This window comes from Epinephelus moara, chromosome 7, assembly GCF_006386435.1.
Source record: "Epinephelus moara isolate mb chromosome 7, YSFRI_EMoa_1.0, whole genome shotgun sequence".
In the NCBI taxonomy this organism is placed as follows: domain Eukaryota; kingdom Metazoa; phylum Chordata; class Actinopteri; order Perciformes; family Serranidae; genus Epinephelus; species Epinephelus moara.
In genome coordinates, this window is record NC_065512.1 from 20,678,757 (window position 1) to 20,695,520 (window position 16,764).

The 16,764-nt window shown below is 41.1% G+C and overlaps 1 protein-coding gene across 1 annotated transcript in view; it reads left to right on the forward strand.

Annotated features, from left to right (window-relative positions):
• Positions 1–16,764, forward strand: part of hs6st3b (heparan sulfate 6-O-sulfotransferase 3b) — a 111,129-nt gene that overhangs the window by 18,389 nt on the left and 75,976 nt on the right. The gene's annotated exons all lie outside the window — the stretch shown is intronic.

Sequence of the window (16,764 nt, forward strand, 5' to 3'; positions counted from 1 at the left end):
TAGTCGCAATAGATTTAAAGGGAAAGAACTGCCTCAGGTATAGGTTGCATTTTCCGATACCCAATCCATCTATTTTGATGATGTCGGGGCTGATATTCGATCCAGATATCGGATCGGTGCATCCCTAGACGGAACCGCACCCGAAGGGTGTCCACGGGAGCACTCCGGTCCAAGGAAGCTGGTTGCAAGGAACAAGAGCAGTGGCGTGGTGATGAATCAACCACACCCTCACCCCAGATAGGAGAGGACACACTCACCCAGTTAGTTAGTTAGTTAATTAATAGTAGTTTATTTTGAACATGTAAGTAGCAATTAAACAAAAAATAATCATACAGTAGTGGACAGACATTTAAAAACAGGTTGCTAAAGGCAGCATGAAAATTGAAATCAACATAAAATGATATGATTTACATGTCAAAAAAAGGGTGGGAGGAAGTAGAAGTCCAGGCACATTTCTTACATCTAATGCAACACATAGGGAGAGGCACTAAGTTACGGGCTTGCTAGCCTTAGTTGGTGACGTTTTACGAGTTTAGCATAGCAGCGTAACAGTCACTGTGACCTTGCATCCATCTCATTCTTGTGAAAGCAATATCTCAAGAAGGCCTTGAGGGCTTTTTGTCAAATTTGGCACAAATGTCCACCTGGACTCAACAATGAACTGATTAGAATTTGGTGGTCAAAGATCACTGTGACCTCTCTTGGCCATATCTCAGAAATGTACCACTAATTATGACAAAATTTCTCACAAATGTTTAATGAGACAAAATAATGAAGTCATGACTTTTTTTTTATATCCAAAAGGTCAACTTCACTGTGACATCATAATGTTCTGCAAAAACACTTTTCTGGCCATTATTCAACACGATAACAGATGAAGACGAGACATTTAGTCAAATACCAAATTGGTGACTGTAATCTTGAGTGTCATTATTCAAAACTGCTGATTGTATAGACTCTCCGTGCTGCCCAATTGAGGATGTGTGTGCAGCATCCACGTTTCAGAATGTAGCTTCTATGCAGCAACATCCATATGGGAAGCACTGTAAACTGTCAGACATGGATTTAAGCTGTAACTGCAAAGTCACTGGTTTATGGAGGCATACAACTGTGAGGCAGAAATTCTAGTTTTTATTTAATCAGTTCGTCAGAATAAAATAAACACCTCTTTAGAATTTAGATTTTTTTGTTTAACCTTTTTATTTAACCAGAAAAAACCTCTTGAGAGTGAGTGAAAATCTCTTTTTCAAGAGTGTCCTGGCCAAGACAGGCAGCAGCATAAGTTACAGACAGACACCATAGAACAAAAACACAGGAAAAAAATGTACAGTGCTAACACAAAATAAGATTACTAGAAATAAAAGCCAAAAAGTATGTTAAAATATACCAGAAGTGGACCATAGAAAGGAAAATTTAGGCATTCTGATCTTACTTTAATTTTGCCTGATTTAACTGTTTTATTATATATCTTAGCATCCTCTGTATTTTGTGTTATATAAAGCAGAGAGCATCAGATATGATGGGCTGTGTTGTATGTTATGCTGACTGAACAATAGTAAATTTCCCACTGGAAAAGGATTTCCCTCCTTAGATCAATTTCTGTTCACAGCCACCTACAATATTGCAGTATAAATTGGGTCCCTGGCTACAGTATAATAAGTATGGATTGAAAATCTGTCCTAACAACAGCACGGCACCAGAGAGTAGAGTAACATCTTGTGGCATCACAGAGTGCTGGTGTGGAACAAATAGCATTATGTCCCAGCACGTGTTGTGATACAGCACATCAACCTCATCACAGGAATCCAGTGTCTCTCTCTCTATGCCTGTCTCTCCTCTCGAGGTTTCAGACAAATGGCTACAAAACAGAGCTTTAAATCCCTCCCGCAAATCCAGGGATCACTTAACTTCTCATCAGTCCTCATTCTGCTGTGGATACTGGACTTTGCTTCATTCATCATTCTGCGTAAGCCTCCCCTCTCATGTTGGGAGTCGGAGCTGCGAATTTGTTTACTTTCTCTTCGAGGGTGGTGAGAGGAAATTGTCCTAACACTGGAGGCATATTCTTCACTTGTAATGCCGGGCATGTCTGTGAATCATAACAAGTTACTGAGGGAGGAACAATATTAAAGTGTCTCTGAGTGCTTCCTTTTGAACAGTATGTATGAATTATCAGCAAATGGCTTTTCCCCTCTCTCTGTCATCAAGGAGCAGATTATGCCTTTGTTAAATATTTCGAGACGGAGTTTAAACCAATGCATATTAATGCCGTATGACATAAATTAGCATTGATTCCAACTTTTTACACACCTATAAAAAAAAGCCAGTGTGCTGCAGAAGTCAATTTGGGCGTGTTGAGAGCTTTTAGCAACAATGTGCAGAGAAGTTGCAGGGTCGTTTCAGGCCTGGGAATGCAATGCAGGGTGCCAACATGACTAATGGGCCTAACCTGGATCCTCTATCGACTTGCACAGAAATACTCAGGGATTGATTTGACTGCTTATGCTGCTGCCATAATCTCCCCTCCAATGATATGGTTTCACGGCTATTTGTAAAACTGCTGCCGCAGCCTTTTTCTTAATGTCGGTCGTAATATCAAATCTGATCATGTAGGCTGCTCAGTGTGGAGCCGTGTGTCGAGTTGCGCTTTTAAATTCAGCCTGCCTTGTCACCTCAGCGTTAGAAGAGGGGATGGATGTGTTCTCTTGGAAGCAGCTGCAACAGAGGTTTATAGGGGCAGATATTTTAATTGTTTTTACTGAAATAACCTACAAAATTTGCATATAGGATATAATTTATGATTATTACTGAGGATGCAGCAGTATTTGATTTTTCAAGGTCTTACTGTATCTATTTGACCGCATATTTAAATGGAAAGCAAATTCAATCTCAAGACAGGTAAACACATTAAGGTCAAGGAAAAACAGATATGCAATTTTCCAAGTTGTCAAAGTTCCACTGAGATGTCGTGTACTTATTTCAATAGCATTTTTTTTAATTTCTCGTAAATATCAGCGGTCAGGTTACTTAAATTTTTAATGGAATTTCCTCACAGTGCTAAATGAAATTAAAAAGATAATCAAGGGTGTAGGTGTAGGAACATTCTGTGCTTAAATATGGCACCAGGCACCACAGTAACATTTACCTGACCATTTAAAAATTTGTGATTAGATTCAACATGTTTTTGAAATTGCGTACCTGCACACCAACGTAGGCGTGAGCCGATACTTCTTCATCCATTTGTATTCACTGTGTTTAAAAGTGAGGCCTACAGCCATCTCTGCTCTCCTAAAGTGCGAGAGGAGAGAGCTGAGCTCTAAGCAGCTGTTCCAGCCCAAGACTGTGGCCTTTCCATGTAGATGATTGATTCAGGTGCGGTGAGGAGGGAGAGGAGGGATCAGGCTTTGGGCTGTGTCCGTTAATCACACTGTATTACCACACAGGAGGCATTTATCACCAAACACCAAAGGCTTCAGTCCACGGGGAACACTGAAACCAATCTCATCGCTTACATGCAATCCATCCAGGTCCACGAAAAGCAGCCTTGTTGAGCGCTACCACATCCATTTTCTCTGTAAGAGGGGTATGTTCCTGAGAAAAGGTATAGAGGCAGAGAACAGAGGGGAAAGGAGGGGTCTAAAGATACTTTGGGTTAAGTCCTTGGGAAGCCCTTTGTGGTGTTCTTTACCTTAGGAAAAGGAGGAGGGGGGGCTACCATGATGTCACTCATTGGTTCACCATTTTTAAGTCTCGTGTATGACATATTGTCCATTGCTATCTTGGTTTTTTGGAGCCAGAAGCAACCATATTTGGACGAGAAGGGAAGCTGTAAGGGGCCGAACAAATGCTGCATCTACCCACCTGGAAGGCGTGAGGTCAGGTGCTGGGCGCTACTCTTGTGCTTTTTTTTCTGCCACCTTTCAGTAGCATGGTGGCAGGTTGTGTCTGAGGTTGCTAAGCAACCACATCATAGCCTATTAACCTAAAATCCTGAGTGCAGAGCTGATCTTCTTCCAGACGCTGTTTATGAGTGTGTGGGCATATCGTCCGTGGGACAGATGTAAAGCTCTGGTAGCCCTGCAGTAACATGATCAACTTTTCCATATTTACCATAGACTGATATTTACGGAAGAAGGGAACGATATCTGTCGGCTGTGATTGGTTGTTCCTCGTCACATGACGTGGTAAGTGCTGCTGTGAGCCAAAAGTTGAACTCAGTTTATCTCAGGTCGCAGCCTTTGGACCATGAAAAATCGGCACTCGGGAACAAGTGTGCACCACGGTGGCATCACTCTGTCAGTTGAGCGCGCTTGCCATGCCTCTACATTGAAAACAGTCAATTTTAGGTTGTAAATAAACGCTGCATGTCTATAGCCCCTTAAGGAATCAGGGGTGGAAGGAGTGGTGACTGTGAGCTCAAGGGCACAGGCCAGGTACCATTAGCATAGCAAATGCTAGCCTGGTTAGCAATGTGCATCTGTAACTCCTGTTAAGTGGGGTATTAATTGGGGTGCTCACCATTTACATTAAATGTACATGCTGGAAAAAATGAACAGCTGATTCCATTGAGTGTCTTTGAGTACACTCTAATGCTGAACAAGACATTCTTAGGCTACCAAAAGGTTACAATTATCTTTCGTAAACAGAAAACACACCGTGACAGGGTCAAAGTTCTTAAACAAAAACACAGACAACACCAAATAAAAACAAGTTCATGGCTATTTCCTGATTCCTTAGTATCCTGATTGACAGGTCGTCATGGTAGCCACTTGTGAATCACAAGGTAGCCTCACCCTAAAGCATACCCTGCTTTTTTGTCTATTTAACATTAAATAGGACCATAGTTTACAAAATGAACATCACGCTGTATTGAAGAAGACTTGTAAGTAGCTATTTAGCCCATAAACTCATTCGGAAAATATTCAGAGGCCACAAATCAAGTGAGAAGTGGAGTCATTTTCTCATTGACTTGCATGCGATCTGTCTTATTTTTGATACTAGCAGAGTTGCCCCTGCTGGCCATTAGATAGAGCGCAGGTTTAAAGCACTTCTGCATTGACTTTGCTTTTCAGACCCCGGAGATAACCCCTCAGTTGCGTAAGGGCAATCTGGAAATCCTCACCCCCTTCACTTCCGGCGGTGCCCCTAGTGTTACACTCCTACCTGCAACTCGAACCAAACGGCAGTAAAAACATTGCCGCTAATGCCCTTTTTTGCCTGTCGTGAGGAGTGGAAGGTGTGCTGGTGGATGCACAGCGCTTGTAATTTGTGTTGTTGCCCATGTGTTTCACGTTGATGAGACGGCGTTTTGGGTGGAGCGGTCACCATGGACACGGAGCTTGCTGTTTCTGTAGGTACGCATTTCCTGGGGACACCTGCACGTCTTGGCCCCGCCCCCTCCATTGTGCTTGGCTAAAGCACAGCACGCCCCCACCCCCCTCTGTAGTCGTCTTTCACACAGGGCTGCCGACAGATTCTACAATGTAAATTGCAGAATCCGTCTTGAGAGATTATCTACAATGTAAATTGCAGAATCCGTCTTGAGAGATTACTTCAAGGGTAAACAGTAGAAAATTGGTGCAATCTACCAGGAATGTGTGCTTGTGCCTTATTTGATGGTCCAGTGCAGTGTTGTTGGATCACGTTAAGTTGTGGGAAAACTTCAGCTTTTTTGCTGGACGTCCCTGCGTTTTTCAGCAGAGCCTCTGGCTCCACTGTGTTGACCCATTAGGGGAACCAATGCAGTAGTTCCATTAAAATGAATGAGGTGGGTGAGCTTTTTCACACAGTGCTGTCGTCTGTTTGAACAAGGCCTTAGGCTTCAATAGAGCCCATGGACCCATGGGTGTCATAACCAAAGCCATGCGCCTTTTTTGGAGGGTACACCGATTTATCCTATCGGCTGCCAGTCACAATTATTTTCTTTTGTCAAATGATTTATAAGCTCAAAAATTCATGAGGTTGCTGATCTGGTTCGTCTGCAGCCTCTCAGATATACATACCTAGGAATCACTTCAGACTGAATTGCAGGTGTTTTTCGCATATAGAAAGCTGAATTACTTTCTTCCTCAAAAACTATCAGCCAGCTCTACTTGTCAGCTATCATAGCTTGCCTCTACACCTCACCGTCTGTCCCCATCTAACAGTGCAACCAGCATTGTTGCTGGATAAAAGTGAGGATGATGGAGTGAAATAATGATGTGAAGGGCTAAGTGAGCTCTTTCCTGTGTGGGTTAAATTACAAGTGAGTTTGTACTTTAGGTCACAACAGTCATAAATCACAGTTGAACTACATGGAACACAACACTGGACTGACTAAAGGCATCTCTACTGCAGCTACCCCTGTCTCTGGCAGTGTAAAGATTTTTTTTGTTTATTTTATAGTCTGAAAACATTGTTTAAGGACATATTCCATGCAAGAAAGATGGGTTAGAATGTGAATTAATGTGTTGATATCACTAAATAATTCAGCCTGCTTTAAATTGTATTTCATGGGAGTGACAGTGAGGGTCCCACAAGCAGTGGGTGCAGTTGAGGCGCTTGCTCTCTAAAGCTAAGTTTTTATTTGCTGTAGTGTCCACAGTGCAAGGGAGCACGAGCCTAAAATGACATACCGTAAAACTTGAATTTAAAGCCTAGTCCCCATTAAACGGCCAGTCCCTTTTAACTAGCCTGGTGTGGCTACACATTTTGACAAATAAAGGCCTGTCTCAATTAGACGCCTGGTCTGGTTGCCAAGCAGTTCATTTTTTTTAATAGAAGTTCTTCGGACGTATAAATAAATAAACAATTTGATCGCATTTCCTGATCTTTGCTGAGCAACTGTTTTGTGTGAAACAAATTAAAGGCCTGTCCCAAATATAGGCCTGTTGATTCCAGTGATTTAAGCAAATAATAGCCTATAGATTAGATCTTATAGATAGATTACCGGGCTATTAATTGAAGTTTTATGATAATCAGATATTTTGGCTCCGCAAGTTGTCGCAGCGCTTGGTTCTGCATCTCCAAATTTTGCAACCATGCACGTGCTGAGTGTGCAGGGCTTTTCAGACATACCTGCTAATACTGATAGAAGCAAATAAAGAGGTAAAATAATGACTTGATTTTTGCTATTAATATCTCAGTCTCAGGATTTTAGAAAGAAGGCCAGTTCATTTTTTTTAAAATATCTATATTCAATTGTTTACAAGATATTCAAACTTTCAAGCTTTGTTTCATTGTAATACATTTGTTGTTCCAAATCATTGACTGTATATAAAGATGGAACAACATGACAGTGAAGCCAAAATATCTCAATTGCCCCCTGGTGGCTGGCTGCAGGATAGGACATAAACTCCGTCCCCTCCACGTTAGCAGATTGGACATGAGCCAAACTAAAAGATTCAAGTACACGTCAAATACGTATTTCTCAAAGATGGTTTCTGTTCAGATAGTTCTTACCATGCTGGTGTGTGCTTAAGTGTTCTTTTTCGGTTAAATTGTTTTTTTAATTAGTTATTTGATAAAAGGGGGTTTGATGGTGTGATTGACAGCTGTGCGTGCCTATCAGTGTTGCTCATCATTGGTTGGATGAGCGTATGGGCAGGAACTCAACACTGCAGAGATCGCTACTGTGCAGACTGTGGTTCCAAACAAATCTTGGATATTTTGGCTTCATTTTTGTGCATTGGGGTTAAGTGGAGACACATTGTCCATCTTTACATGCAGTCTAAGTTCCAAATATTTGACTCCTTTCCTTACGGGGGTTGTATAAAGATGATAAAGTATGTCTATGATATTTAATATGAGAGATGACATTGCTGTCGGCATTGAAATGTATGTTTGTTCTATGCCGTTTTGTTTGTACGCCCCCAGTGTTTCGGAAAAACTACAACAAACAACACGTTGAGCATAAACGCCTTTAGGCATGCTCAAAGCTAGCATGCCATCTTTGGAGGCCACGGTCTTTCGCCCGAGTATCAACAAGGTTTAAAGAGGAAACCCTGTGTGATTTAGAACAAAAGTTACCAAACTAATCCATGACAGTAACCCAGAACAGCTTTTACAGGCATATTGTTTCTTCTTTGCTATGATCACGAGTTAACCAAGGAGAATATTTTTTTCCCAGACTGTATACAGGGTTTTTAAACTTTCCCCCACAGCTCCACATAACATTCTTCCTGATTACCCCCCAGACCTGCATGTACAGGCTGCATTCACACCCTCTAACAACTGACATTAGCTGTGATAATGGTTTTCCCAGTAGGGGGTTGTGTTTAAAGGCTGTGAAATAATGTGCCTTTGTGCAGCAGGGCTCTCATTTTGTCCTGAGTGAAAGCTAAAGTAAAAGCTTATTATACACTAAAAGCTACAATTATTGAAGAGACGTTAAGCCTTCAATTGGGACGGATGTTCAACGTTTTTGGGAAATGGTCACTAGCATATGAGATTCGTGTAAGAGCAGGCACCTTGTGCAGGTTTGAGTTGATTTACAGCTTTGATCACTTTGTTTGGAGTCGCTGGTTATTCTCAGATGGACCCATATGGAGGTGATTGTATTTTCTCCATGGTCTGTTAATTATCGCTTCATGTTCATTGTTCTTTTTGCAAGTAATCTTTTGCTATTGTCACCACAGTACAGACAACAAGTGTGTCTGCAGGGAGTCTTTGCACAAGATGTATCAGCCTGACATTTACATTGAAATGGAAAGTGTGACCGAGCGAGGTTACACATCTGACTCCTGATGTAATTGTTTAAAAGGGAAGGCACAGAGCCACGCTCCCTCAGGACCTCAGCGCCGATGCTTGATAAGTTAGAGCAAACAGAGGCCTGTTTATACGCGGCTTTGATGAGCGGTTGTGTTTTGTCACGTTAAGAAGACAAACAACGTCTAAGCGAGGGTAACCACTGCTGTTTTTAATTAACGCAGCACACCTGCAATCACAGCAATAAATTTGTCTGCTTTGTTGTCTGGTGAAAGTAGATCAAAGTCAAAGCTGTGCCAGCAGTGTGCATTTGAGGTGAGCTTTTTTGGGCTTTTTTTTTTTTTTTTTAATGCGAAAGCTACAGGGAAATATACAGTGCAGCATTTTTAATGTCACCTAGCATTCGGAGGCCTCAGCTCAGTGGAAGCGTAGCAGAATGAAATTCCCCTTGTGTTGACAAGAGTGGCAGGTCGTCCAGAAATTTATATTCATGGCTGCAAATGGAAATGGAACAACCAAGAGGGGTGTCCTGCAGTGCCAGGGCCAGTTATTGATGTGCAGTGGAGGGGAGAGAGTGACATTTAACAGCGAGAGGATGAGCGCCCTCTGACCAGCTTGAATACTGTGCAGCAGACGACCTGGCACATATGGAATCAGACTACAGTATAGCTCGTCTTTATAGGCGACCGAGGGGAGCTGAGAGGAATGGGCCTCAGAGCTGAGGGAGTCATTTTAGCCGGCCCCCACCTTGCCGCAGTCAGGGGAGACAAACAGGAAAATCAATACTCACACTCAGGACAGTTCACTACAAGGGCCTTCCTCAGCGCCGTTATCTGTCAGAGTCAGTCCCTCAAGCGGGATGGGATGGGAACTGCTGACAAGGAAGGTGTCAGAGCACACTGATCACACTGTTAGAGAGCGACTGAAGTCTTGTTCAGCACCGCGGACAGCTGCAGACAGACAGAGACAAAGGGCTCAGGTAAAGAATGTTGGTCCCAGGTTTATCTGCCCTTCTTCTTCACTCTCTTAAAACACGTCCTCATTACAATCCTGGGAGTGTACAGCTTTTTCATATTAACATTTTTTTTCTAAGTGATTGGTGTAAACAATAAATTTTCCACTAAATACTATTAGCTTGCTGTGACCTTAGAATTAATTAGATTTTTTAACATTTTTTTAAATTTTTAGGTTCAATTTTCAGGTGAATTTTGTCAAAACTGCCACTACAAAATTATTTTTGATGCCTGTTATTGAAAGTATGAAATTAGTAATTTTTTGAATAACTGTATAAATGAACCAGTAAATTGTGAAACGATTTAGGGAATTATTTTAACTCGGCTCATAACTATAAAATGTTTATCATCGTAATTTTTTAAAATGATTGTGATCGTGATTTTTTTGTTCATAGTTACATTTTTTTTTAGTGACACTTTTATTTCATTAAACTTTTTTTTTTTTTTTCATTACAGAAGTGTTCAGTCACCGCCCCCTCACATTTCAGACAATCACATACCACATGCCTCTCTTAGAGGTCCAGTGTGTAGCATTTAGAGGCATCTATTGGCAGGAATGGTAGTCCATATAACATTCATAGCTACTGTAAAACTTCAGTTGATAGCCCGGGCTATTATTTGCTTAAATCACTGAACCCAACAGGCATATATTTGGGACAGGCTTATATTCGGGGCAGGCCTTTAATAACATATCAATTATGTGTTATATTGTGACACTTGTGGCACGGCACCTGAGGATAACGGCACCCGACATACTGACACAACACCACTCTATCCTGTTAAAACAATATTTATAACTTGGATTAAATTGCTATTAAAGAAACACTTTTGATTCTTTTGAGTCATGGGTAATTTAGGGATGGACACATATTCTGACTTTATGACAGCTACAGAGAAAGGGAGTCACCACTTGTTATTTTGTTATGCTGTTAAATCTACAAGAATTATGGTCTTCAGTAAAATGAAATTAACAAAGCTAACATTGTGTAGTATCTCCATAGTGACAAAAGTTTAAACATTTATATTTCATATGTGTGATCTTAACAGCTAACTAACATTACCTCAAGTGGGTAGCCCAGAAGGGACAAACCAAACACTTGCCCTAGATAGGGCTATTCACTTTATTTTTTACATTTTCACAACGGCCACCATGGTTCTCCTACACATGTGGCACATGAGAAGTTTCATATCTGCAACCTCACCACTAGATGCCACTAAATCTTACACACTGGACCTTTTAGCAAACAAGGTAAACAGTTACCAGTTTAAGCTAGTTAGCTCCTGTTAGCTAGAGCTACAAGAATGTAAAACAAAGTAATTCTGAATGAACAAGCTAGAGGCTGCTGCTGCAAGTAAACACACAAGACACAAAAACCCATTCAAAAAAACAGTTTTGCTCAAGACGAGGGACCAGAGAGTGCTAAAATGCTTTCCAATCATGTGATACCTTTGGACCCAAAAAGACTTTTCCTCATAGACTGAAACATATGTAAATAAGTGGATATACTTTTATGAGCGTCACAATCCATGCAAAACAATCGTGAGTTGATCCATTTGTCCAATAACATTTCTAAAGTCCAGAGCTGCACGATTAATTAATTTCATCCTCATTCAAGTTAGCAGAGCATTAAACTGGAAATAGCCAGCTCCCTAGAACGCTTGCTCTATGGATTCAATGATGTGGAAGATCTGGAAGCTTTTTTGGCTTCATTCACCCCTGTGTGCCAGGAATGAACCGGGCCTTGCTTCCAGTGCTGTATCCAGTTCTCTTTATACATCCATGCTCTTCACTTTGGTGCTGAGAAATAATCCAAGCTCACAGATCTGAGCTAGATTGTATGTTAATGTATAGAGTTTTTCCATTTAATTATTTGATAATTCCTTATTTACATATTTAGTGATGGTGAACCCTTCACAGCTCCATATGCAGGGTGCTAATAGCGCAGAAGTTGTTTTAGCGCTGACCATGAACTGCGATGTCCCCAGTTTATGACTTTTGTTGTGACATTAAATGCCCCAAAACATATGAATATCATAACTGATGTTAAAAACTTTGAAGCTCAGTATCACAGACAAACTTAATGGGAGATAAAGCATTGGGAATTTGAGCACATGTCTTGCTCTTTTTGATACCTCCATTCATTCCAGTAATAGTTCTGTGAATGGGTGAGGGACGGACCAACCGCCACGTATCATCCTTAGTATAGTTGCTGCGTGTGTGGAGCAGAATGAGGCGCGGCAATCAGCGAGTGCTGCCAATGGTAATGAAGCCACCACTATAAATGGGCTAGTCATTCATGATTAACTGGCGTGTCATGCCGGAAGTAATTGCCTTAATTAGCTATTGAACAGGTTTCAGGGTTAATGGGACAACAGGTTGGCAGTGAACCTGATTTACTGTTGGAAGTTAATGATTTTACTCTCATCTTCCCCTCATTCCTCGAAATGATTTGATTAACAGTGTGGGAGAAACAGATCCTCTTGTTTGTTAATACAAAATCAATTTCATGGCTGGCTGAGCTATCTCTGACAGTGTTTTTGTTGGGCGAGCAAGGTCTTCAGTCAGCCGCTGGAGACAGGACAAACACAGAGAGGCCTGTAGAAGAGCACAGACGGTAAATCTGCCTCTCTGAGTGCAGTGCATGTTTGGAAGCTGGCAGCTCTCCCACCCTGCCCACAAATTTACCTCCACTAAGCTTTTCTGTCATGACTAGCGGCCAATCTGGTGTGTTTTCCCCGAGACTGTGTCAGAGGAATAAGCCTATGCGAGTAATTGGGAAGCAGGTACCATAAAGTCTCCCCTGTGAGGCAAGATCAATGTGTTTGAAAGTGCGAAATGCCAGAGGGGGGAAAGCGTAAAGATATTGTCCTCAAATCCTCATATGCCAAGGCCACTTAATTGGCAAAACCTCGGCCCATTATTGAATAGAGGTCAAAATATAACAGCCTTTTTACTGTTAACCTCCATTTTTCTCACTGAAAACAGTTTAGACAAACAATTTGGCTCTGCTCCTTTGTGGCATATTGTGCCTGCAGCACGGCTCTGGTATTTTGGCAGAGCTCGCGCGCTGGTTTCGGAGCAGTAGCAGAAATATTACCGCCTTTGATTTTCTTTTCTTTCTGTGTCACAGATTGCTTTATCTTATAAATACCCGTGATTGGAATAGGTTGGTAGCCGCAGTATGCATCCTAGCCAGCTGTGGTTTAACAGTGATGCTGCAAATCAGTTCACTTTGTCTCACCATTGTGCGGTTCACAATGAAAACACACAGCACATGGAAACACAGCAGTTTGTGCCAACTGTAATGAAGCATCTTAACCTCCTTGTCATTTCTCCCGTAAGTACTGAAATAACTTCAGCTATGGCTGTGGTGTGTAAACACATTAAGTTTCTCAACTGTTTATGAATGTGCTGTAGGACTGCTGCTCATTTTCAATCAGAGCTGCAGCGATCAGTTATTTTTAAGGAATAAATTTATTACATTTTTCACATACAGCACAGAAGAAAGCAGCTCGGACATGTCATGACAAATAACATGAGTAGTTAAAAATAAGAAAATAAGAGAAATATATAAAAAAAATAGTGGGCATTACATCCATCTCCAACCTTCATTACCCCCCACAATGTAATATGTAATATGGAAGATGACAGAGTAGGTCCAATGTACTTTAAATAAGGGTCCCCGACTTTTAAAAAAGCCTCTACTGAGGAGTGAAGCATACAAGAGATATATTGTGCCACAACTTTTTTTTTTAGAAGCATACAAGAGATATATTGTGCCACAACTTTTTTTTTTAGAGCAGAATATTTTTCCTGGCAGCAAAAGTCAAAAGACTGAAGAGTCTCTTACGTTTGATAGTTGTAATATGACCATCAGGGAGACCCAGTAAGATGCACGTAGGGTCTAATTCTATTTGACACCAAATATAACTCACAGTTCATCCATAGTACTAGACCAATAGCTTTGCAGCTTCACACACAGCCAAAAACAGTGATTGTAACTTCCAGATTCAGAGTTACGCTTACAGCAGAGAGAAGAAATGTGAGCACCCATTTTGGTTTTGAGAGCTGGTGTTGTATATGTGCGACGTACAATTCTGAACTGAGTAGATTTTGTTTGACTGCAAATGGATATTTCCATAGCATGGATCCACACTTCTTGCCGTTCCAGGTCGTCAATAGTGATGCCCAAGTCTCTTTCCCAGGCTTGAGCCATTATAAGTTGATTAATCAGTTAGTCATTCGACAGAAAATGATTGGCGATGGTTGTTTTGATGATTAATTAATGATTTATGTCATTTTTAAATGAAGCAAGAATCACAAAATGATTGTAGCTTCTCAAATGTGATTATGTTGCCTTTCCCTGTTTCATATCATAGTAAATTTGTATGGAATGTTGGTTTGACCAAACAAGCAGTTTGATGACATCATGCCGGGCTTAAAGGTCCAGTGTGTAAGATTTGGGGGGATATATTGGCAGAAATGGAATATAATATAATAAGTATGCTTTTTAGTTCATAATCACCTGAAAAAAAGACTTGTGTTTTTATTACCGAAGATCGCAGCCCAAAAGTTACAAACCAAGAAATTACCAATTAGGACTATAAAAGAGGTCAACTTAACATAACCATACCAAATATAATAACTTAACAAGGTGTTATCTGAACAAACTGAGCTGTCAAAATGAGACATGAGGGAGCATATATAGTGGCTTGGCCAAACCAAATAATACACAAGGGGTAACCAAAATGGACACTAACTACAACTAAATACAAAGCAAAGCTAACCAAACCCAGTGAGAGGCATTTTTTTTTTTTTACAATTCTCAGACAATCCATAGACCAAATAGTTAATTAAATAAAGAATTGTTAGATTAATACATTATGAAAATAAGCTTTAGGGCAGCCCTTTTTCATTTTCAATTAAGCTATAAATTATTTTGTGATTAATTGTTTGGTTTATAAAGTTACAGAATAAAATGGTGTATAAAATCTTCGGTCTCTGCTATGTCTGAAAAAAATTCAAATAGTTTCCTTGAGTCCAAGGTGACTGTCTGAATGTCCAAAACCCAAAAATATTCAGTTTAAAATTATATAAATCAGACAAAAGTGGCAAATCCATGCATGAGAATCCCGGACTGTAGATTTGTTTTTAATGATTTGCCTTAGTAAAATTGCCTGTGCAGTTCTAAGTATTTTAATTAGATTTCATGAACTCATTCAGAAAACCTTGCTGAGGTGAATAAAGCACATTGACATTTGCTGATACAGCCATAGTACCTATGGATTAAAGGCATATAGAGGAGCAGTAAAATGCGGGAAAGTTTCTGCTGAGCTGCAAAAAACAACTTTGCTCCATCCCGTGAGAGTCATAAAGGTGCAGCCACAGTCGAGTAAATGAAGTGCAAGTATATTCCAGAGCTTTACTCGGGCCGGAGATAAACAAGGGAGGAATAGGGAGGACGAGGAGTCATTTCTGTGTTGTGCTTCCTCATGTGCAGTGTCACGAGAACAGCAACAAAGATTATTTCATGCCCCCTTCACAATATTATATCTATCAGCCCGGCCGTTTGCTCAGCACTCTTGAACTGTTACGACTCTGCGCACATCAGACTTTTTGCTTCACAGGAAGTGAACGAGAGCTTTGCGGAGGTGACGTGCAGTATAATTGAGACAGCAGTGTGACAGAGAGGAGGGTTTTCCTCACGGGGGAACGGATATAACCAGAGTGTCAGTGTTCCCCAGATACTCCAAAGATGGCAAGTCCTGCGTTACTTGCTGCCGACGAAGTTTCATCATCTGCAGAGCAACAGCGAGAGGATCAGACACAAGTGAGCAACAAAGATATTATACAGACGTGTCAGTCTCCTTCTTTCGCTCTCTCCCTCTCTCTATCTTTGTTTCTTTCTCTATGTCTCTTCCTGTCTTTTCCTCCTCGCTGCAGCCCTGTGATCAGCTTGCCAGCACTGCCGACGCCTTTGTTCATTGCAAGTCGTTCAACTCAGATTGTCAATGAAACTTTGTGTCTGTGAGCCAGCTAAGCACTCAAAGTCCCACTCATCTGTCAGACACAGCGGTTACACTCTGCCTTCTGATGATAGCGAGGCTACAGACAGGAGGGGGGGGGAGATCCTCCGCAGCAGCTGTCTTTTCAACTGTTCATGAGTAATTCATTGTGAATTACTTGATGTGTGTTGAGCAGGTAGAGCAGTACAAATATTTGGCCATACAGTTGACCTGAACTTTAATTGAACCAGCCACTTCGTTAATACATGCCCACGAATCAAAGTCTCCCTTGTTATTGGGCAGAATACACAGCGGGGGTTTGGTTATTAACATATTGATGTAACTGGCAAAGTCTGCAGCACCAGTGATGTGGCAGATATTAAAGAGTAAGACATATTAAATTGCAGGTGTGGGCCTGTATGGAGGTGCAATACTGAAATACATTTCTTCATGTTTTGCTGATGTGTGTGAAAGTGTTCTCAAAGGTGACAAACAAAGCAGTGAATGTCTGCGAGGCTTCGGGTTTTATGAAGCTCTGTGAAATAGTGTTGTGTGCTGCATTGTTGTCGGGTAATTGCGTCTTTCTGTGATGCTTTCTTATTTTTAGATTTGGTATATTTTTTTTGAGCTTGCTTGTGGTTTGTACACAAGGAAGAGTTGATATGTTAGGGAGTTAAAATTAGGCAGAAACCAACAACTCTATTTGCACCTGGGGTGAATTAGTCACACTGCTGCTCTTCGCTATTTACACTCATCCCTACAAGGCATTATTATGGATCCCACTGTGTGCTTTGATTGGTAAGTACTTTTCATGCTGACATGTCAAGTGAAAGTGGTTAGAATTGGGGCAAAGAGGTCATGGAAGGGCTAGCCAATTTTGGATATTCTCTGGGGTTAGGGTTAGGGTAGGATTAGAGTTAAGATTTGGGATTCAAATACTTTGCACTGGCCTGCTGATCTGGTGTGTGACATGGAATGAGAGAAATAGCGATGTGGAAAAGTTTTGCTCCTCCGCTTGGAGGACCAGGGTTCGATCCCCATACAAAGGGTGGACCATCGG